The following is a 23,685-nucleotide window of genomic DNA, read 5'->3' as shown; positions in this document are numbered from 1 at the left end:
GGGATGGTCTGTTCCCAGAGTGAGCAGCCCTGACATCCCAGACCCTGAAAGCCAGGGCATAGAACCTTACAATTCTGGGGAGAGTGATGGCTCACATGCTTGAGTCCATGGCATGTTTCTGTGAGGCAGAGCAGCCCGTCTGGGTGATTACATTGCTGAGTTGCTGGGTCTCTCAAGGTAAATTCCTATAAAACTGCACTGGGACATGTGGGACACCCTCAGGGTGAGGAGGCGGGAATCTGATGGACATCCTGTGAGCAAGCATGAGAGTGAATTTGTCAGAAGTCTGACATGAACCTGCCAAGTCAAATGCTGCTTCATTCTTCCACCAGCCTTGCAGCCAGATCCAGTTCCCCAGACGGCAAGAAGGGCAGTGGGTGTGATTCAGACAGGAGAGGGGGCTGGTGCCGGGTTAGAACAGCACCTCAAAGATGCACACATACATGCACAACATATACACGTGCACACACAATATGCACATATATAAATACACACATGTACACACACATATATACACGTATTATAAGCACATATATATATATATATATTCTTTTTCTTGTTTCTCTCTTCCCTCCTTCCCTCTCTCCCTTTCTTCAAAATGGAATTTCCCCTAGCATTACTAGCTTCAAAGAATCCAAAAGCTCCTAGATTTTTATTGCCTACTTGACCTTCGGTTTGGATAGGATCATCCCTGTTCCTCATAAATCGTGGACTTGCTATGGACACCTACAATTTGGCACATCAGACTTGGTTCTGCAACTCATAAAAGAAAATAGATTATACATGCAAAGATATGGATTTTTATTTGTCCTTTTACCAGGTAATAGAATCCTAAGGATAATTGAAGCTTTCTGAAGAGTCAAAATAGTTTCATTTCAAGATACTGATTGTAAGGTTTTCCACAAAACGCCTAGAGTTCCTGGTGTTCCTTTCCGCCTACAGGTGCTTTTTGTCTGGGTTCCTGCATCCGTCCTGGGAGAATGGGCAGCCGCATGGTCCCTGACTCTAGCCGACAGCCTGTGTCACCACAGGAGGGATGGCAAGCAGGAGCTTAATCTGCCGCAGCATGGCAGAAAGCCTGGTCTCAGCAGGGCTGAGTCATCTGAGGTTTTCCTGGTCCTTCAGCCCAGAGCTGCCTACTTCTCTTGCTTCGGGAATTTGCGTTATGAAAATCAGGAGTGTTAGCACTGAGGAATAGTGCTTTGCCTTGAAATGATACATGCTGAAATGAAATCTCAGATAATGTGGAAAAGTACACAGCACAAAGTAAGATACCACTTTGTCATTTAACAAGAGACAGAAACTGGGAGCTTATAATCAGTGCGACCGAAGCAAAAAACACCCAGTTACCTTTGGAGTGGTCACAGTTTATTGACTCAATTTGCTACCAGAAACCAACGCAAGTCACTATCGTACACAATGTTCAGCTGACACAGACTCTTACTCATGATATAGGGAATAAATGCTATTAGGAGGAAGGAAAAAACCTGTCAGCCACTTGTCCAGCAAATATTTATTGAGGGCATTTATGCCTCGTCAGGCCGTGGGGGCAGGCTGGTCCCTGTGCCTCTGGCCCTCACCTGGAGCACCCCCTAGTCTTGTGGCAGCACCCCTGGGAAAATCTGGGGCTAAACACTGTTTGGCCTGGGGCCGGTGGGCTGTCCTCGCCAGGCTGGACAAGGTCCCTGCTGGTCTTGCCCCTGCCTGGGGTCACTGCTCTAAAGTGTGGACTGCCGTGTGTTGCCTTAAGACCCCTCCCCAAGGGTCTCTATGCCTGGCCTGCTCTTTCTTTGTGACCACTTCCTGCCTTAGGAAGCCAGATATTTCACAAAACTTGATTTAAAGAACCTAAGACTTAGTACTTTTAGCAAGTTTTGCTATTCACTCTAAGAAGTCATATCATGGGCCCCTTTGAGGCTGACCAGTCAAACCTGCTCTATCACCTCTGGACACCTAGAGCTCAAACGCCCCCTCCTCAGGCCTTGCCTGATCCAAAACATCAGCGCCCATCCCTCTTGAGCCCCCTGCCTTTTCTCACTTCGGTTCACAGCTTTCACCTCCCTGTTCCAGTACCCACGTCTAGTTGAATGTTGGCTACTCCCTGCTAGCAGGTGAGCCCTGCACGAGGAGTGGCAGGAGTGGTCCAGTCTGTTCATCGCTGCATCTCTAGCCCTTCTCAATGGGCACTGGGCCATGCACTTGGAAGGAGTGGGTGCAGGAGTGAATGCATCGGTCAGACAGGGCCCCTCCCTTTGCTCCCAGCTGTCTTGAGTTACAGTTCCGAATCTGTTGACTTTGAAGAAAGGAGGATCCAAGCCCTCAAGGGCTGATTGAACACTTTTATTTAGTGCCCTGTTTCAAAGGGTTGCAGCAGCAGGTGTAAGAAGTGGGAAAATTGTGGTCCTGGGGCTCAGGCAGGGGAAGGCAGCAGCAGAGCCCAACCCCCACCAGGATCTTGGTCCTCTGCCCAATTGGCCATCAGGCCTCAGCTCAGATTCCAGCTCCTCCCTTCCCCTAAGCAGAGTCACTTCTCAGCAATATCCCCACCCTGCACCTGCTGCTGCCCTTTTGCCTTGTCACTCACTTAGGTGTTCTCTCAAAATACTGTGAGCCCCGAGAGGGCAGAGGCCTGTGTCATTTGTCTTTGTGACTATAAGGCCCAGGACACGGAGGCTCCGCGAACGTCTGCAGGCTCACTTTGTCCCTGGACAAGAGTGGGTGGCTGATGCCGGGAAGGCAGGATGGAGGGAAGGGAGGGGTTCTCACTAGGACAGTTTTTCTGTGAGCATTGGCGGCATGGGCGTCATTTACTAAGGCAGGGCAGAGCCTTGGTCTGAGTGTCCCAGAATTTCTCCCCTCTGTGGCTCTGTGGACCTCTGGACAGCTCTGTGACGAAGCTGTCTTGGGCTGACGCACAGCCATCAGGCTGGGTGCCGAGCGGTCACAGAGTTCAGGGGGTGGACAAGCCCAGAGTACCTGGCCGTGGCTGGGCCCACACATCATGACACTCAGCTTGGGCTGACCCAGAACTCCGAGCGATCGTCCTGCCAGGTGGGGGGAGGCCAGGCCAGTGCCGGTTCCTGGAAAATCTCACCCCGAGGCCACCTCCCAGCTTGAGGTAATAACATTAGGTCATTCAGTTTATCCCATAATGCCTCATGTCTCCAGCTTAACCATTTTTAAAGTATGTTTTTGGATTTTCGTTTTAAATACACAACCTCTTGAGCTCTTGGTCATAAGCTGAACACCCTGGAGATCACTGAACTGAGTCTTGGTTTCAAAAGAAATCATTAAAAGCTAAGAAAATCAAGGAATAGTTAAGGGCGGAAGTAAACACCAGAAGAATTTTTTTTATATAAATAGTATAATAAACTAAAATTGGATAATGAAGGGAAGTCGAAAAAGTGGCAGAGCTCAGAGAGGAGTGATCAGTTCTGTCTAAATGGAAGATATGTCACCTCGTGGAGCAATATAGTCATGACAGTGAGAATGAGGAGAACTAGAATAAACTTCGCAGCTTGGAAATAATAGAAGGACCCATGCACCCCCAAACAAAGAAACACAGGACAGAAACAGGCAGTAAAAGAGAAAGCACACAGAGAGCAGGAAGGCAGAGCTGAGACCAAGGGGCTCCAAGATTTGACTGGCCTGAATTAAGCATTGAAATATAAAACACAACCCCCGGAAAGCTGAACCACGAAACTTCTAGAAGGAAATAAGGAGGAGTTAGAAAACTATAGAATAAGTGATTTTGGATCCGAGAGGAGAAGAGCAACCAAGGCACAAGAGGCCATGAAGCAAGTGGTCGATATACTGACTGCATGGAGCTAGAAGGAATCATAGGTTCAAGAAGAAAAGACAAATACAATTTAAAAAGAATGACCAAGTGTGAAATATATTTGCATCACATATCAAATTCAGAGGGGGGGGGATTCCTTATTTCCTATTTCATTATTACGTGTCAGTGAGGAAAAAAACCTCAGTAAGCCCCTAGCAGGATGGGCCGGGATCCAAGACAGAAGCAGAGAAACCATCGCCTCACACACAGGAGGCTGGGCCGGGGCTGCACGCCCCAGCACCACTTTTACCCAGAGCGATTAGCAGCCTCTGTCAGAACCTAAAAATGCTAATGCCACTTGCCTGAGGCCCCCATGGAGGCGTGTCTCCTGTGCCTGTCTGTACATGCGCATGGGTCTGTGTGCTTAAAACAGCAAACATACACCACGGCGGCGAGTTTATAGGCCAGGGCTGCATGAATCATGGCGGAGCCACCCAGAGGTCGCCTCGCCCGCAGCATGAAGAGCATGGGCCCTGTGTTTGCTCAGAGAGAAAAGCCAGGTGTGGAGTGGCGTCTCGAGAAGACCGGCGTCTGTGTAATAGTCACAGAGAGAGACTGTTCTGCGTCTGTGTGTGTAAACGAGACGCCAGGAGCCTCCGCTGAAGCTGAGGAGGGGTGCCCCTAAACTCTGAAACACCACCTAATCAATCCCTTGTCACAGGCATCCTTCAGGGGGCGGGGCAGGCGTGATTACGTGACCCACAGTACTATGTCCTATGTCTTATGTCCTCTCAACGCCAAACATCCTGCCGCATGTTATGCAAGTATGACGCTACGCGTAGGTGACCAAACTGGTGTCCTGGTTTCTGGTTTATAGGATAAGGTCAGACAGAAAGAGAATGAATCTGTAAGAATCAAGGGCTTGGATTTCTATTACTAGAGAAGCCGCCTTGCTGGCGGGCACAGGGGGAGCACATTCTGGCCTCCCACGGATGCCCCAAGGCTGTGCACGTCCCCTCTCCTTCGCTTGACTTAGGTTTCCACGCATTTGGAAATCTTTAATCAGACAGGATTTGAGCAGCATTTGGAGATTGTGCAATGTTGTGGCAGCCGGTTCTATTCCATTCAAGCTAGTGTATACTTGCCAGGAAAGAGAAATGGATTAGTCTATAGATGTCACAACTGCCACGTCACCCCAGCAGCCCAGCCCTCCCCCACTTACCCAGCAATGGTGGTGCGGAGCTCCAGTCTCAGCTGGGTGGTCCTCACGAGCTTGAAAGGCTTAGAAATTAGATCCTGGACAAACCGGAGACTCAAAGTGAGCCAGGTGTGGCTGGGTGCGTCTGTGGGAGCTGGAACCCTCTGGCAGATCTCTGGGGGTGCAGGAAATATTCGTAATGTGAGTTCTGAAAACCTGTGCTGACATTTTACACATTGATGTTGCAAATCTGTCTGTCTGGATTCCTAAGTGTTGTCTTTCTTTCTTTCTTCTTTTTCTTTCTTTCTCTCTCTCTTTCTTTCTTTCTTTCTTTCTTTCTTTCTTTCTTTCTTTCTTTCTTCTTTCCTTCTTTCTTCTCTCCTTCTTTTTGCAAATTATTATTATTTGGTGAGATCATAAAGAATGCATGCAGTTCTCCTCAGTCCAACTCTGATGATTTTGGCCACTACAGAAAGAAATATCAGTCAGAGAACCCAAATGCAGGAAGCGGCTAGCTCACCAGAACAGAGACAGTGGTCTGGAGACTTGAGAGTGGAATGAGTGAACTGAGAGTGAGACAGAAATCTGGTCCCCCATCCTGCCTGCGGCTGTCTCTCAGAGCTTCCCCAGGGCACAAAGGGCCAGCATGCAATACAGTGCTTCACCCACTTACACCACGTGTGCAGCCTCATGAGCAAGGGAAAACTTTCCTTTTTTTCTTTTTTTAAAATAAAATTTACTGTATTTAAATTCAATTAATTAACATACAGTGTATTATCAGTTTCAGAGGTAGAGTTCAGTGATTCATTGGTTGCAAATAACACCCAGTGCTCATTACTCAACGTGTCCCCCTTAATGCCCATCACCCAGTTAGCCTATCCCCACACTCCTCTTCCCTCCAGCAACCCTCAGTTTGTTTCCGATGGTTAAGAGTCTCTTATGGTTTGTCTCCCTCTCTGATTTCATCTTGTTTTATTTTTTCCTCTCTTACCCTATGATCCTCTGTTTTGTTTCCTAAATTCCACAAATCAGAGTGATCATATGATAATTGTCTTTCTCTGACTGACTTATTTCACTTAGCACTAGCCCTCTAGTTCCATCCACATCGTTGGAAATGGCAAGATTTCATTCTTTCTGGTGGCTGAGTAATATTCCATTGTATGCGTATACCACGTCTTCTTTATCCATTCATGTGTCGATGGACATCTGGGCTCTTTCCATAGTTTAGCTATTGTGGACATTGCTGCTGAAACATTGGGGTGCGGGTGCCCCTTCGGATCACTACATCTGTATCTTTGGGGTAAATACCTAGTAATGCAATTGCTGGGCCATAGGGTTGCTCTATGTTTAACTTTTTGAGGAACCTCCACACTGTTTTCCAGAGTAGCTGCACCAGCTTGCATTCCCACCAACAGTGTAGGAGGGATCCCCTTTCTCCACATAAGGGAAAACTTTTCTTTTAAAAGGCAGAGTGAGGGAAGAATCACTCTAAATAAGGACCAGTGGGAGGGCATTTACATTGATCCCAATCTCCATTGGCTTCAACCCCACACACCCTCCCTTCCCCAAATTAGGCATCCTTCCATTTATCCTTTATTTAGCACCCCCATTGAGAATGCCCTCCCTCCTTCTCCCAGCGACAGACCTTGGCTCTGGGCAATGTCCTTCCCACTCTTAGAATCTGCTCAGACTTTCCCTGGAATTTTCGCCGGACTTTTCCTGCACATCCTCCTGTGTGCTGGTTTTCCTGCCTGGGTATGGAAGGTTTGCCAGCAGTAGGCCTTCCCTGAGAGGCACTGTCAAATATCCAGGCAGCCGGTGTGCTGTGCTCTGCACAGAATGACCTGTGTGGTCCCCAGTGGCCGCTCAGCACTACCAGGTAGTGAGCAGAGGAATGGATGGCTTAGCGGGCTGGGTTTGCGAGCTGCCCATGACCTTGGACAGGGTCCTTGGATACTTCCTCATTGTCTCCTTGTCAGTACCCTGCAGGCCAGCCAGAGTAAGTGAGTACCAAGGGGGAGCCACAAGTACTGCTTCCTTATTCCCACGGGCCCCAGACATGGGCACCTCCAGCCCAGTGCCATTACTGCAGGCTTGGGGAGCAGGTGCTGGGTGGTGTGGCTCCCCTTCACTGGGCACAGTGTGGCTTGGACTCTGGGCTGGGCCAGACAGTGTAGCTAGTATCTAAAGAGGGCCCCAGTGAAACACACTGCCCAGAGTTTACTCCCTCTTGTGGTCCCTCCCATGTGGAATCTGGGCTGGGTTCTGACTCAGCCTAATCAGGAGAAAGTAGCACAAGTGATGTTCTCGAGGCCACACAGCTTGAAACACTTGCTCTTGGGACTCCAAGCCACTATGCTGTAGAGACCACAAAAGAGACTATGCCAGAGAGGCCACGTGCAGTAGATGGGTCCCTCTGAACCGGCCAGACCTGCAGATGGGTCTGCCCCAGCCCCATTGACTGCAACTGCAGGGGACATCCCAGAGAGGTGGCAGTAGTGTCCCGCTGAGCCCAGGCTCCCCCAAACCCAGAGACCTGGCAAAATGGCTGTTGTTCTAAACCACTTAGGTCTGGGGCAATCTGTGAAACAGCAAGAAATAGTCCAAACAGAGTCCGTGGCTGTGTCCACCTCACCTCTGCTGCTTACTGGTTGTGTGGCCTTGGTCACTTAATCCTGTGAAGTCCGTGTATCAGCATAAATGCAAGATGGCTACTGTTGTCATTCATGTCCCCTAAAGAAAGGGCATTGGCACAAAGTTAGGAGCACCTCCATCCCCACAGACTGGCTTTCCCTTATATGAACCAGGCCTGGGAAGTTAGAAGACCAGCGGTCCCCCTTTTAAGGCCTTACCTGGAGCCTGAGGTGAAGGTGTCTTGTGAATGAACCACACCCTTTCCCTTCTCCGATGTGTGGGGATGCATTTCCTTGTCTTTCAGCTGGAGGTCACAGCTGTTTCACTGAGTTGTGGGCATTCTGTGAAGAGACGGGGTCTCCTTTCTCTCATACTGACGACCTCAGCCCATTCTGGGCCCACGGGGCTGAAGGTGTAGTCATGGTTCACCCAGGTATGGTGACCACAGGCACAGGCCTGAATGACTGCCAATGTGGTACATTTCCTTAGAAGGCAAGGTTTCCGTGTGGACTTTCTTTTTGTACTTACAGTTTTTGTTTTTTTTTAATTGTGGTGAAACAGACGTAACATAAAACTCACCACCTTAATCCTATTTAAGTATACAGTTCAGTGGTATGCAGTACCTCCACTTTATTGTGAAATCAATACCTAGAACTTTTCGTTCCACAAAACTGACCTTTTGTCCCCATTAAACAAGCCCCCTCCCCTTCCGTACAGCTCCTGGAAACCATCATTCTGTTTTCTCTCTCTGTGAACTGGACTGCTGTATATACTGCACATAAGCCCAGTTAATACACTATCTGTCCTTCTGGGCCTGGCTTATTTCACTCAGCGCCATGTCCTCAAGGTTCATTCCTGTTGCAGTCGGTGTCAGAGTTTCATTGCTTTTTAATGACAAATAATATTCCATTGTATGTATATACCACATTTTGCTAATTTATTCATCTGTCCATGGACATTTGGGTTGATTTTACCTTTTAGCTATTATGATTAATGCTGCTGTGAACATGGATATATAAATACCTCTCATATTATGATTTAGTTCTTATAGATATATACCCAAAAGTGGAATATATATATACTTAAATGTGGAATTGTGAGCGCATAGGGTAATTTCATTTTCAATTTTTTAAGGAACTGTTACACTGTTTTGTACAGCAGCTGCACCATTTCACATTCCCACCAACAGTGCATAAGTTCTAATTTCTCCCTATCTTCTCCATCATTGTTGCGTTCTTTTAATAGTAGCCAACCTAAAGGATGTGAGGTAATATTTTATAGTTTTGATTTTCACTTGCCTAATGATTAGTATTGCTGAGTGTCTTCTCGTGCTTTTTGGCCATTTGTATGTCTTCTTTGGAGAAATGGCTATTCTCATCTTTTGTCCATGTTTTAATTGTTTTGTTGTTGTTATTGAGTTGTAGGAGCTCTTTTTTTAATTTAAATTTTTTTATTTCATTAAATTGTGGTAAAATACACACAACATAAAATTTACCATCTTAACCATTTTAAGTGTACAGTTCTGTAGTGTTCAGTATATTCACATTGTAGGAGCTCTTTACATATTCTGGGTATTAACCCCTTATCAGACATAGATTTACAAATATTTCCTCTCACCCTGTAACTTGTCTTTTCACTGTCGATTGTGTCCTTTGATATACAACTTTAATTTTGATTTAGTCCAATTTATCTGTGTTTACTTTTGTTACTTATGCTTTTGATGTCATATCTAAGAAATCATGCCCCAGTAGAATGTCATGAAGCATTTCCCCTGGGTTTTCTTCTAAAGTTTTATAGTTTTAGGTCTTTGATCCATTTGAAATGATGTTTATATATGGTGTGAGGTAAGGGTCCAATTTCATTTCTTTGCATGCGGACATCCAGTTTCCCCAACACCATTTCTTGAAAAGACTGTCTTCTCCCCATTGAATGATCTTGGAATCCTTACTGAAAATCATTTGACCATATGTATGAGAGTTGTTTTCTGGGCTCTCTATTCTATTCTGTTTGTCTACATGTCTATCTTTATACCAGTACTACACCATTTTGATCACTGTTTCTTTGAAGTAGATATTAATATCAGAAATTGTGAGACCTCCAACGTTGTTCTTCTTTTTCCAGTTTGTTTTGGCTAATCAGAATCCCTTATTTCATATGAAATTTAGGATGGGTTTTTCTACTTCTGCAAAAAAAAAAAAATGCCATTAGGATTTTGATGGGATTGCTTTGAATCTGTTGACCACTTTGGATAGTACTGACATCTTAACAATATTGTGTTCTGATCCACGAACACAAAATGTTTTGCTATTTCTGTCTTCTTTTGTTTCTTTCAGCAGTATTTTTTTAGTTTTCAGAGTTAAGTCTTTTACCTCCTTGGTTAACTATATTCCTAAGTATTTTATTCTCGTTGGTGCCATTGTAAATTGAATTATTTTCTTAATTTCCGTTTTGGGTAATATATTCTGCGTGGATGGGTCTGGGGATGGGCATGGAGAATGTGATTTGGCAATGTACAGGAGATCTTAGAACCTTGCCTTCGTAGAGCTGGAAAAGCCCCACACAGCCTTGGTTTAGGGCTCAGGCTTCTCCAGAGAAGGGACTCACACCCAGGGAGGTCAACTACTCACAGAGTGCATCCACTGACCTATGCCACAAGGGCAGGGCCCTGGCCCCAGTCCTCTCCACACCCTGCTCAGCATCTGGGCCCTCCAATTAATGGTACTGAAAATTTACTGTCCACATTGGCCAATGTCTGCTGACATCGAATCTTCCCTGGAGCAATGATGTCTGTGTAAGATAAATACAATAAATGGATTCTGGTGTTCTCTAAATCTTGGCCTCGGTTGGAATAAATTGAATTGATAGATAAGCAGACATTTTAAAAAGCCTTAGCTGAAATCATGGTGTGGCCCCATAGAAAAGACCCCCACCCACTCCATCCCCAAAGAGGATGATGGTCCTGGATCTAGTGGCTTCACCTGGCGCTCAAGCTGAGCTCTGTAGGGCCATGCTTCTGCTGTCATGGAAAGTGTTTGGGCTGCTCACACTTCCTGTGTCCTCAGAGGCCTTATCTCCAGGACACCCACTCTCTATTGTCATGTCCCTACTTCTCTAAACTTTGCAGCCCCGCACGGAAGCCTCTGAGTGCAGGCTGGGTGGGCATGCAGCCTGGTGAGTCCCTGACCCAAGAGGCCTCATCTGTGACCACACTTCTGGAGCCAGGCCAGTGACCCTGCTCCACCCATGACCTTCCCACCGACTTTCCACTTCCTGGAATTGTCAGAAAATCCCCATGGAAATCTGAGGACAGCTGGGTCCCTTGGTGCCGCTGCGTGTGCTGAGAAAGGGGAAAGGTCTGGCCTGACTGTGGTGCTCTGTGACCCCGGAACACCACCCCTCACAGGGTCCTGTGGGGAAGGGGCCAAGGTTCTGTCTTCTTCTGCTGGTTGTGGTTCCCAGAATGTGGAAGCGACCCCAGGCCCTGCTGATATAGACAGTTGTCATGTTCTTGGCCCCCAGCCCTCCAAAGAGGAACCTTTAAGGTGAGGACCTATACACCTCATTAGAAAACCCACCCACCTTTTCAATATGAAACCCAGAAATGAAGGCAGGAAGGATAAAGAAAATATTAAAAGTCAGCACCTTTCAGCTCTCATTATGTGCCTGGCATCATGCAAAGGACAACATTCAATTGTCTTACTGAATTATTACAATGATCTATGAGATTGCTATTACTATCACCCTCATTTTACAGATGAGAAACTGAGGGACAAGGCAAGTTCAGCACCAGCCTCCCACTCTTCCAGTTCTTGTCATTCATTTGACAAACACTACCCCCTGAGTTGGGGCTAAAGGCAGCATGGGAAGCAGCGAGGGAACTCTCCTTCCCCATCCTTGGTTTGGCTGCTCCACTAAGGCCTGCCAGGTCTGAGGCTCCCCGTTAGAGGACCTGGAGCCTGCCCTCCTCAGGGTTCCTGCCCCAGCTTTGCCCTTCCCCCCTGGAATGGGATCCAGAGGGTTCCAGACTGGGTCCAGATTTAAAACATGGGCACACCTCCCCACAGTCTCAGAGCTGCTGGTTATTCACACTTTGAAAGAAAAGTTTTCTGGTTCTCTTTGGAAAATGGGTTAGGAAACACTTTTACTGGCAACTGGGGACTAGTCTTTCCTTTCCTGGGAGTGTGTGGCCAGTGCTCGGTAAGTGCAAAGTGCACTTATCCTGAGGCAAAGTGCAAATGGAAGCAGGAAGGATGAACTGTGGCTTTAGCCCTGCATCCCTGTCTAGAGCTCTGGTTCTGCTATTGTTGGAGGATCGATGCACCGACTCCAGGCCTGTCCCTCCCCTGGGAGGCAAGCGGGGGCGAGCAGCTCCCTGAGGAATGAATGGGAAGACTGCGTCTCAGGCTAGACTCAGTTGCAAGTCTAGGAGTGGTACACACATCACACATGAACTCTGTATGAGTTCACCGGGACCGAACTTCCAGGCAGAATCAATCCACATTGAACTGAGGCTGACTTGATGTATGCGCTGTTTCTCTTGGGTGTGGACAAAGAAGATAAGAGCCGGGAAATTAAATAGTGCATGATCCACACAACCAGAAAATAAACAGTCATTGTGCTGACAATATAATGACAAGAAGCAGGGACTTACCCAGAAAAGGAAAGGGCCACGGTAGCATTATCTGTGCTTGCCTAGGAGGGCAGTCAGTCACTTGCCAGCTCCTGGTGATTCTCAGAAGGCCTGACCAGTCCTTTTATGTGTTGAAGGAATTGTTGGCCGTGTTGAGATTCTGAGATTATCGGAAGGGTCCTGAGGGTTAAGGTCAATTTAAGCTCATGGACACCATGTCGATCTGATGAATATGACAGCTGCCCACTGTAGCAGACACATGCAACGCTTGTGTGGCTGAATTGTTCAATTACGGAAGAATTCACCAATTCGTGGAGAAGTAGAAAATTGGGCTATTCTCTATTGTGCTTTAGGAATGCCTAAAAGAGGTCACTGCATGACCCACAATAGCACAAACGCTGGATGCTAGCCTCTCCATGCTGGTCAGGATGCCAAACATCTGGATTAAGACTGGGGAATCAGTCCGAGCACTTGCAGATGGCTTCGGTTATCCCCAGCCAGCCGAGCCACAGGCGCACCACACGGGGCACTCAATGCACGGCCTGTTGATGGAACCGACAGCATGACCTGTGAAGCCCAGGGTTCTCCAAACTGCATTTCTCGGAACAACAGTGCCTATAGGACATTAACGGTTTTACTTTCTTGAAAGTTTTCATCACAAGAAAAAAATTTGTAAGTTTTTAGGAGAATGATGGTAGATTTAACCAGATGATCATTGAACAACGTATACGAATATTGAATCATTACATTGTATACCTGATACTAATATAATGTTATGTGTCAATTACACTTCAGTTTTTAAAAAGTGTTATTTTAAAAAAGGAAAAGATGCCATGGTTCACTGAGTTTGGAAAACAGTACTTTAATATGAAACAGTTGTCTTGAGTTAGGGATTGTTAGTGACTTTAATATGGTAATGTGTGTTTAATCAGCCAGTGGAGCATGCAACTACACACACATTTATTTGACAAAATACTGAAACTTTAGTTTTTTTTTTAATGGACTATCTATTGACTTACCGTGGGAAATACATGATTCAAGGACAACATCTTGCCCAATCCTGCCAGAAAAGTGAAAGATAACCATTTTACACTTAGTTATAGTGTTTGTAGGCCTGGTTTATTTCTTTGTACTCAGATCCTTGTCAAGGAAATGGAGTCAAAGGAAATTTTGTTGGGATTCACATCTTCTGACTTCTCTAACACTGTTGCATTGTTCCTCAGAAAACCAAGCCCGGCCTACATTTTCCAAGCCTATGATGTGGGAAGCCTGGAATGTTGGGCCACTTGAAGATGGCCCTCTGAATTTTGTCCCCCACGCTTCTGCTCTTCTGGGGCTGTGGGGAAAGTGTGTCACAGGAAGCTGAAAACACTGAAGAAGCAAAAGGACCTGATAAGCCGTGTGGAAGTTTTGGCAAACCATTTGCCTTCCTAGTTCTTTTTACTTCTGCTGATAACAATGTTTGCCTCTCCCCTGCATGTGAGTTGGAGGGCCTCATTCCCTGAAGGGTGAGATGATGGATCCCACATCGGCACCCATTCCATCCTCTGGGCTGGGTGCAGGCTGGGGCATGAGCCTGACTCACAGAGGACCTGTGTCTCAGGCTGGGACCCCCTAAGCTTCCCCTGAGGTAAGTTAGCTTGGAAGTTGAAACCTGTAAGTGTCTGCTGGGAAGCAAAGGGATGAGGTGGGGACATAAGGGAGCTCGAACAGCTGCTTCTGTGAGCAGAGCACCCCTGGGGCTCTGTCTTGCTGGGCCTAAGTTCTGTTGCAGTGACAAGGTTGGGATATTTGTGCCCAGGCCCTCGTCTCTCACTGGGTCAGGCCTCTTGCCAGGGATGTTAGTCTCAGGGAGCCCAGGGCACTCTGGATGAGGAGTACTGAGGGGCTGCAGATGGGGCCCAAAACAAGGAGGTGACACCCATCATCTCTAGCGTTTTTGGGTCAGAGCTTCTTGATCACAGGTCACTCTGCAAGTGTCACCCTCTGTCCACAGACCAGCTTCAGCATTACCTAAAACACGGGCTGAGAAGCTTAATTGCCTCCAAACTCCTGTGACCCAGAGCTTCTAAACCCCATGCTCTGTGCCCCACATGTTTCCCTAATCCCACCCCAAGAACTTGCCCTGCTCAGAAAGACTGTGCCTCATCTCCTCAAAAAGCCTGCCCACTGCCCCACCCTCAGCAGCACTCCCACGGCATGACCTAGAGAAGGGCCAGGCAGTGTGTTGTCCCCTGAGTTATGCAGAAGTGTCTCCAGGGCGGACTGCATCTTCAGCCTCCTTCTGCTTCCCACAGTACTCGGTGGACCGAGCCTTGGGCTGAGAAATGGGGGGAATGGCTGCCTCCAGATTGCGGGCAAGGCCTGGAATGGAGTCTGCTGAGGGCTGCCACACAGACTGTGCACATACTCCCTGACACTGAGGCAGGCGATGTTATCTGCCCTTTAGGGACCAGGACTCAGGCTCCAAGGTGAGCCCCATATACCTAGGCTGCAGAGTGACCCACAATGCCCAATGTCTCACCGCCACACCACCTGCCTTGCCATCTGAGCTTTGGTATCTTGTCCACAGAGTGACACTGTTGGATGGGATTTGTTTTTTCCAAACTTTTTTTTTTTAAGATTTTATTTATTTATTTGACAGAGAGAGACAGCCAGGGAGAGAGGGAACACAAGCAGGGGGAGTGGGAGAGGAAGAAGCAGGCTCCTAGCAGAGGAGCCTGATATGGGGCTCAATACCAGAATGCTGGGATCACGCCCTGAGCCGAAGGCAGATGCTTAATGACTGCGCCCCCCAGGCGCCCCCCATACTTTATTTTTAAATCACTAATCTCATACTTTTTTACCTTAATATCTGCAAGATCCAGTATAAAAACACAGAAACAACATGATCTGTTTGGGGTGAGAAGGGGGGCCCTGCCCTTGTCCACCCCCCCTTACCTCCTTCCCAGCTTAGGCCCTGCAAAGGTCTGAGCGGCACAGCCAGAGACCCCGGGACCCGCCAGGTCCTAATGGTCTGAGTCTGGCTCCTGAAGTGTGGTCCAAGGGCACGTGAAGAGGAATCACCAGGAAGTAGGTTACAAAGACCCCTTTCTGGGCTCCCCGCTTTCCCTTCAAATCAGATCAGGTGTGGGGGCAGGATGGGGCACGGAAATCTGGGATTTTAACTAAAGCCTGTGTCCATTTTGGGGCAAACTACAGTTTGAGAACCCCACACTTCCACCTCCTGGATGTGTTTTATAAAAGTAGAGAAGGAAAATATCCCATGCTGGAGCTCAGTGCATGGAGAGAACTGAACGGGCTGAGGAGGCTGTGGGCAGTCAGTGGCTTCTCTGCAGTCAGGGGACATGCTGACTGTGTCTTCTTCGGATGACGTAATGATGGAGACCCTACGTTTGCAGGGTGACTGCAGGCCATGGCACCTGGCCTCTGTGAATGGCCCTAGAAGGGCTCTTCTCCTTCCTTGCCTCTGTCTCCAATTTTCAAGCTCACCTCTGCCTTCCAAGGTCACCCTTACTTCAGGGACACATCCTAGGCAGGGGCAGACAGTGGGCACCTGGGACAGAGAGGGCCCTCCATGGCCCCTGAATGCTTGTGTGTGGCCTACTCCTGGAAACCCAGTCCCAACGGGTGCTACAAGGAGGGTCTCCAGTCCATGTTCACCGCTCTACTCCTAGGGCCGGCACCCAGCACACAGTGGGACTCTTACTGGGGTCCTTCTTTGCTGCAAGTGTAGTCAAGGACACTCACATCCTCAGCTTTCAGAGTCCTATCAAGGTCATCACATGGGGAAAGGGCAGCCACCCTAGCATCCTTGGTGAACTCCACCCTTCCCCTGCAAGTGAGAGAGACAGCCGGCCACACGGTGGAGGGTGAGTGTTGTTTTTCCGTCTGTCCTTCTGTCCTGATCAGCTCACTGAAAGAAGAGGAGAGAGAGGAGCCCCAGTGTTCACCTGCACCAGGGGGCCTGCCTTTCTGAAGAGGAAACGCATCCCAGGCAAAGGTCTTAGTTGATGGGGCCAACGTGGAGAAGTACATCCGAAGGTGGGGTCCACCTGGGCTTCCAAGTCTCTGTACTCAAATGCTTGTCTTCTGAGTATTATTGAGCAGTGCCAATTCAGAGCTTGGCAGCTGGTGTTTGAATCCTGGCTCTGGTGCTAATTAGCTGTATGATATTGGGTAAGTCACATGATGTCTCTGTGCCTCACTTACCCAGTCTGTACAACAGGGCTGATAACACAGCCTTCCTCATCAGTTGCTAGGAGAACTGGAGGTGAAATGTACAAAATATATTCAGTGCCTGGGACAAAATAAGAACTAGTTAGCTTTTTACCGTTATTTTTATTATTATTACTATTATTATCACTAATATTAGTCTGCTTACAGAATAGGAAGATGGGCACTGCTCTTTCTGTGTCTAGAGCAGAGTTGTTTTTTTTCTTATAAACTTTATTGAGAAATAATTAATGGCCAATAAACTATTTATTTTTTATTATTATGTTATGTTAGTCACCATACAGTACATCATTAGTTTTTGATGTAGTGTTCCATGATTCATTGCTTGCATAAAACACCCAGTGCCCCATGCAATACGTGCCCTCCTTAATATCCATCACTGGGCTTAACACATTCCCCCACTCCCTCCCCTCTGAAACCTTCAGTTTTTTCCCCGGTGGTCCATAGTCTCTCATGGTTCGTCTCCCCCTCTGATTTCCCCCTCTTCATTTTCCCCTTCCTTCTCCTAATGTCCTCCCTGCTATTCTTTATGTTCCACATATAAGAGAAACCATATGATTATTGTCTTTCTCTGCTTAAGTCATTTCACTTAGCATAATCCCCTCCAGTTCAAACCATGTCGATGCAAATGGTGGGTATTCATCCTTTCTGATGGCTGAGTAATAGTCCATTGTACATATGGACCATATCTTCTTTATCCATTCATCTGTTGAAGGGCATCTCAGCTCCTTCCACAGTTTGACTATTGTGGACATTGCTGCTATGAACATTGGGGTGCATGTGGCCCTTCTTTCCACTATATCTGTATCTTTGGAGTAAATACCTAGTAGTGTGATTGCTGGTCTTAGGGTAGCTCTATTTTTAACTTTTTGAGGAACTTCCATACTGTTTTCCAAAGTGGCTGCACCAACTTGCATTGCCACCAACAGCGTAAGAGTGTTTCCCTTTCTGTACATCCTCTCCAACATTTGTTGTTTCCTGCCTCATTAATTTTTGCCATCCTAACTCATATAAGGTGGTATCTCACTGTGGTTTTGATTTGAATTTCCCTGATGGCTAATGATGTTGAACATCTTTTCATGTCTGTTAATTATTTGCATGTCTTCTTTGCAGAAGTGTCTGTTCATGTCTTATGCCCATTTTTTGACTTGGTTATTTTTTTGGGGGGTGTTGAGTTTGAGAAGTTCTTTATAGATCTTGGATTCCAGCCCTTTATCTGTAGTATCATTTGTAAATATTTTCTCCCATTCCATGGTTTGTCTCTTTGTTTTGTTTACTGTTTCCTTTGCTGTGCAGAAGATTTCTGTCTTGATGAAGTTCCAAAAGTTCATTTTTGCTTTTGTTCCCCTTGCCTTTGGGGATGTGTCTTGAAAGAAGTTGCTGTGGCTGATGTCAAAGAGGTTGCTGCCTATGTTCTCCTCTAGGATTTTGATGGATTTCCATCTTACATTGAGGTCTTTCATCCACTTAGAGTTTATCTTTGTGTATGGTGTAAGAGAATGGTTGAGTTTCATTCTTCTGTATATAGCTGTCCAATTTTCCCAGCACCATATATTGAACAGACTGTCTTTTTTCCATTGGATATTTTTACCTGCTTTGTCAAAGATTAGTTAACCACAGAGTTGAGGGTACATATCTGGGCTCTCTATTCTGTTCCATTGATCTATGTGTTTGTTTTTGTGCTAGTACCATGCTGTCTTGGTGATCACAGCTTTGTAACATAGTTCGAAATCAGGCAACATGATGCCCTCAGCTTTGTTTTTCTTTTTCAACATTTCCTTGGTGATTCAGGGTCTTTTCTGGTTCCATACAAATTTTAGGATTGTTTGTTCCAGATCTTGACATGATGCTTTATGTGGAGAACCCAAAAAACTCCATCTCGAAATTACTAGAACTCATACAACAATTCAATAATATGGCAGGATACAAAATCAATGCACAGAAATCAGTTGCTTTCCTATACACTAACAATGTAACTGTAGAAAGAAAAATTAGGGAATTGATTCCATTTACAATAACACCAAAAACCATAAGATACCTTGGAATAAACCTAACCAAAGAAGTAAAGGATCTAGACTCTAGAAACTACAGAACACGTATGAAAGAAATAGAAGAAGACACACACAAAAAATGGAAAAACATTCCATGCTCATGGATCGGAAGAATAAACATTGTTAAAATGTCTATGCTACCCAGAGCACTCTATACTTTCAACACCACCCCAATCAAAATACCAATGGCATTTTTTCAACTACATCCATTTAAAGTGTACATTTAAAATGTATCATTCAGGGAATTCGGATGGCTGCATACACCTGTGGTACCACCAGCCCTGTCAGGATACTGAACATTTTCATCAACTCCAGAAGATCTCTCTGTCCCTTTGGAGACCAGACCCTCTCATTTCCGGACACACGTGACCCCTGACCAGTGTTTAGTCATTAGAGATTCGTCTTCATTCTATGTGAATGAATCACATGTGCAATTCTGTTCTGACATATTTCACTCTGTGTAATGATTTTGAGATCCAAAGTGGTGTTGTGTGTGTCAGTGGTGCTATGGACTGAATGTTCCTGTCCTTCCCCCCCATTCATATATTGAAATCTCAACACCAGTGTGAGAGTTTTAGGAGGTGGACCTTTGGGAGGTGCTTGGGTCATAAGGTGGAACCCTGGCATTGGAGCCCCCTTAGTACCTTATAAAATAGGCTCCAGAGGGATCCCTAACCCCTTCCATCATATGGGGATACAAGGAGAAGCCTCTGACCTGGAAGAGGCCCCTCGCCCAACCACCCTGGCCACTTGACCTCAGACTTCCAGCCTCTGGCTCTGTGAGAAATAAGCTTCTGTGGTTTATAAGCCTCCCTCTGACACCGCGTCTGGTATTTTGCTAGAGTAGCCCTAATGGACTGAAGTTTTTTTTTTTTTTTTTAATTACTTGGTTGTATTTTTTTATTAAGAGATTACACCAGTTTTTTTGTTTTGTTTTGTTTTGTTTTTTTGAAGTTGAGGTTTAATATTCAACCCTAAAAGGACTGACGTTTCTTAAAGGTAAGTAGTTCATTTATTGTTTTTCCTGAATACAAACTGGAATTCACAGTGAGATACCAGCATACCCACAAACATGGCTCAAACTGAAAGATTGCCCATCCCAGGTGCTGCCAAGACTAGGGAGCAGGTCTCTCCTCCATGGCTGTGGGGATGTACAGACAGATGTCCAGCCTCTTTGGAACACCATTTGCTAGTTACACATATACCTTCCACCCCAGCTGAAACCACCCAGATAGCTGGGGAAATGGATGAGTTCCTGATTTTATGATGCACACAACTAGTGTTATTTGTTTTTTGTCTTGTGAAAATAACCACATGGACTTCCAGCACCTCACACAGCTCTTGCCACAGCACAGCCGTTGCCTGGTCTTTAACACGCTTTGGTGGACGTGCCCAGCGGGTTTCTGTGTGAGCAGTGAACAGCAGTGGCCTCTGGCCTATGCATGCTAGATGCTGAAACTTAACAAGGGGACCACATTACACGGTATTTCCTTGTAGAGCTGTGTACAAGTTACACAACTAAGATCAAGCACGTCAGCTATCTGTAAACACTCCAGTCCACCCCCACCCCACACACGTTTCCACAGCTTTATCTCTGCAGACCAGTTTTGAAGATAAAGTTAACACAAATCAAATTAGATAACATTCAAATCTTTGGAATCTATCATAGAAACACAGATGTGTTTTCCCCATTGTAGCCTACAACGTCAAAAAGTCTTGCTCATAATTTATAATTGGCAATGAATTCCCAACACTGAGGCAGCTGTGGGTCACTCATCCAAGGACCACACTGTGATGTCTGGCGAGCTAACAAAGCATATCAGAATACATGGAATGCTCCTGAGATCCAGGGAGAGGTTAGCCTCCTGTCCCAACTCCAGGGCCCTGTCACCTCCTCGCTACAGACCTTGGTCAGAACACCTTCTCTCTCTGGATGTAAGTGGCTTCCTCTATAAAATGGTAAAACAACACAAGAAACCAAAAGTAGACCAGACCAAAACAAAATAACACAAGAAATCCTACCTTGCCAGCAGTCTGTGAACGCCCAGTGCGAATTATAGAAAACTGTGCAGGTCAGCTGCACTGTCTCCACTCCTCAAGGAACCATAGGTTCATAGATATGGTGGGTGCATTCCTGGCCAAATTCTATACTCCTCCCTGGACTCCCTCTGCCAGGTGACTTTGCTGGGCCTTCCCACCTGGGCAGAGTGACTGTCCTGACTCCTGACCCCTGGCTTGGCCATGAGACTGGCTTTGCCAGAGACGTGTTAGTGAACATGATGTGACAGAAAGCACAGGATGGACATGTGCCCTTGGATTTGGGCTCAGCCAGACAGCCTGGAGCAGAGCTTCTGACCCTGTCGAAGCACACATGAGCCCAGCTGATATTGGCCAATGTCCCCTGGCCCTCAGACATTCAGATTACAATAATATATGAGCACTGTTGGAGTCCTGGGAGGGTTTGTTACACAGCAATTGCTAACTGATACAACAGGGTTATAAGACATTTCCGTGTGCATCTGTATTATGAGGGAGAAAATGAGCAGGGTCCTGAGTTTCCAAAGGGGGACATATTTACCATCGAGTTTAGAAATCATGGAGGAAGAATCTCTGGAGTTGTCCTTGAGGACATGTGGGAGAGGTCATGGTGAGAAGCAGGACAGGGATGACAACCATTCTGCAGGCAAGGGGCTTGGGCACCCATGTGCTCAGCTGGGAGGAAGTGGAGGGGACACGAAGGAGTGGGAATTTTTTACCTTACCTTTCACTGTCTCTGAGTGCAGCCCTTTCAAGCCCTATCCTCAGGGCAGCATCCAGGGCTGCTAGGACCAACATCCAGCACCACCACCCCTCCCTACTCACTTCACCAATAGGCAGACCATTGCTTCCTGGAGGAAAATTTGGCTTCTAGGATTTGGGGAAAGCTGCTCTCGTGTTTGTTTCTCCATCAGCTGGTCACTCCCATCAGCTTGATAGATGGAGAAGGGGCTCCAGGGAGTTGGGGGGAAATCAGGAGCAGATCCAGGAAGCTGAGAGAAGACAGCATCCTGGGGAGGAGGGGGAGGTCACAGTGGTTCACACTAGGACACCTAGTGAGAGGGCACAGATCCCTAACTGTGGCAGGGTCTGGGAGTGCTGCTAAAAGAAGGGAGGAATTAGGAGCAGCCTGTATAGATCATGCCAGAAGTTTGCCTCCCACAGTTCCAGGTGGTGGGATTCATCTATTCAAGCAGCCGATGTTTCCTGAGTGCCAGCTGCTTGCCAGTCCCTGTGCCTGCTGCCCAGTGTGGAGCAGAGAGCACAGCCCGCCCGTGTGCTCCTAGCCAAGGGGTACATGCTGAAAATGTGCAGTTGAGTTTGGTCACTCCTGCATGCTTACTTCTCCCTGTTCCATGGGAGGTGAAGAGACTTTGGGAATTTCTTCCTTTCACAAACAGTCGCAAAACGTGGCAGCATAGCAGGGACCCTCCTAAGAGAGTTGATGTTGAAACAACCGAATTCTGCCCACAAGAGGCTCACGTTGGAGCTGCCAGGAACCCTGAGGCCACGAGGAGCCCTGTGCACTCTGGGCATAGCCTAGTGCTGGGGGCTTTCTTAGTCAGCACCCATCAACCCACCTCCCCACAAAACAGATCCTGGGACAAGGGCTTGGGTGCAGGTAGCTTACTTGGGAGGTGGTCCCCAGATGCACAGGTGAGGGAAGCCGGCCTGGGGAGGGAGGATGTGGTGCAAGTGTGTCAATGAGCAGGTTACTCCTGGGATGGGTGCCACAGGTCCCTCTAAGGAACTGGGTGGGACTCATCTCAGGGTCATCTCAGTGATGGGGAGGTCTCTACTGATCCCAGGCCCTTGGGTGAGTGTTGTTCTGGGGGCTGAGCCAAGCCCCAAGCAGAAGGCCTCAGAGAAGGCTGCCTCCGGACTCCATCACAGTGGCTGGTGGGCAGACACCCACTGGGTGTGATGAAGGAAACAAAGGCAAGAGAATGTAGCTTAAATTAAATCTCTTTACAGCTTACTGCCCACTGATAGATAACCTGAAATGTGCCAAGTGTGACCTTCGTCAAGGAACTCATGGCTGCCTTAGTCCCTTAATGCTTATGTTTTATTAAAGACTAAAAGTAACCTTATCTTAATGGTAGCTAGCCCCTCAAGGTCCTGAGAAAGCCTTGCTTCCAAATTCCTTAGAGACTTGCGCTGTTCCTAACCCCCACTAATGAAAAAGTATATAACCCATCACCCCTCACAACCTTAGTGCAGCTCTTTCTGCCCACGGGTCCTGTCCCCGTGCTATAATAAAATCACCTTTTGGCACCAAAAAAAAAAAAAAGAAAATCTCAAGAATTCTTTCTTGACCATTGGGCTCTATGATCTCACATCATCCCATATCATGTGGAGGACCTCAGGGTGAGGCCACATGGCAACTTCTCTGGTGTTCACAGCCACGGACACTGCAGGGCAAGTCTGCTCTCAAGCTCCTTGCGAGTGTGCTGCAGGCATGGGGAGAGAAGGTTGTGACCACCCTCTGTCACCGCTGGTGGGGCCCTCAGGGAGGGGGGACCGTGACCATCCTCCATCACCCCTCGTGGGGCATCTGGGAGCAACTCCTGAAGCTATCACATCTCCGTGCTTTTAACTCATATACTTCATTCATGAACTTACAATCCAACAGCATTGACCAGTGCCTCCCTGCTGGGGTCAGCTCCGGGTGCTGCAAATATCATGGACGGAACAAAAATCTTGGTCCTTGAGAGGTCTTCATTCTAGGATGGCAACAGACAGTAAGCAGAGAAAATAAGGGCTATGTGGGAAAGCAAAGGAGTGTAGGGGCAGGAGATGGAATCCTTTGGGCAGGTGCTGAGCCAGGCTGTGTCAGGAGGTGGTGGGGCAAGGCCGTGAGGATTCTAGGAACATTGAGGAGACCCGTGTGCTGTGGAAGTGGAGGGCGGGTGGGGCAGGAAAGGGACTTAGGGTGGCCCAGGGAAGCTATCAAAAGGACTTGGGATTCTGACCCAAGTGTGAGAGAAGCTGGGGAATTTTGTCACAGAGCTGTGTGGCCATCTCAGAGGTACTCTGAAAGGACTACTTTGCATGCTACTGGGACACAAGCCACAGGGCAAGGGGGAATGGGGTGACCCATTTGGTGTCCATGGCCACCATC

The 23,685-nt window shown here is 47.2% G+C and overlaps 1 long non-coding RNA gene across 2 annotated transcripts in view; it reads left to right on the top strand.

The window, feature by feature from the left end:
- Window positions 1-23,685, top strand: part of LOC117795498 — a 60,516-nt gene that overhangs the window by 14,554 nt on the left and 22,277 nt on the right. Inside the window, exons 2-3 of one of the 2 annotated variants that reach the window (XR_004619547.1) lie at window positions 13,464-13,870; window positions 16,153-16,281. This is a non-coding gene — a long non-coding RNA (uncharacterized LOC117795498). Of the gene's footprint in view, window positions 1-13,463; window positions 13,871-16,152; window positions 16,282-23,685 lie in introns of those variants that run through there. The other variant, XR_004619548.1, reaches the window with a different exon arrangement.

Source organism: Ailuropoda melanoleuca, chromosome 13 (assembly GCF_002007445.2).
Source record: "Ailuropoda melanoleuca isolate Jingjing chromosome 13, ASM200744v2, whole genome shotgun sequence".
Lineage (NCBI taxonomy): Eukaryota > Metazoa > Chordata > Mammalia > Carnivora > Ursidae > Ailuropoda > Ailuropoda melanoleuca.
The sequence above is the reverse complement of the archived record's forward strand: the minus strand, read 5'-3'. Positions and strand labels throughout refer to the sequence as shown.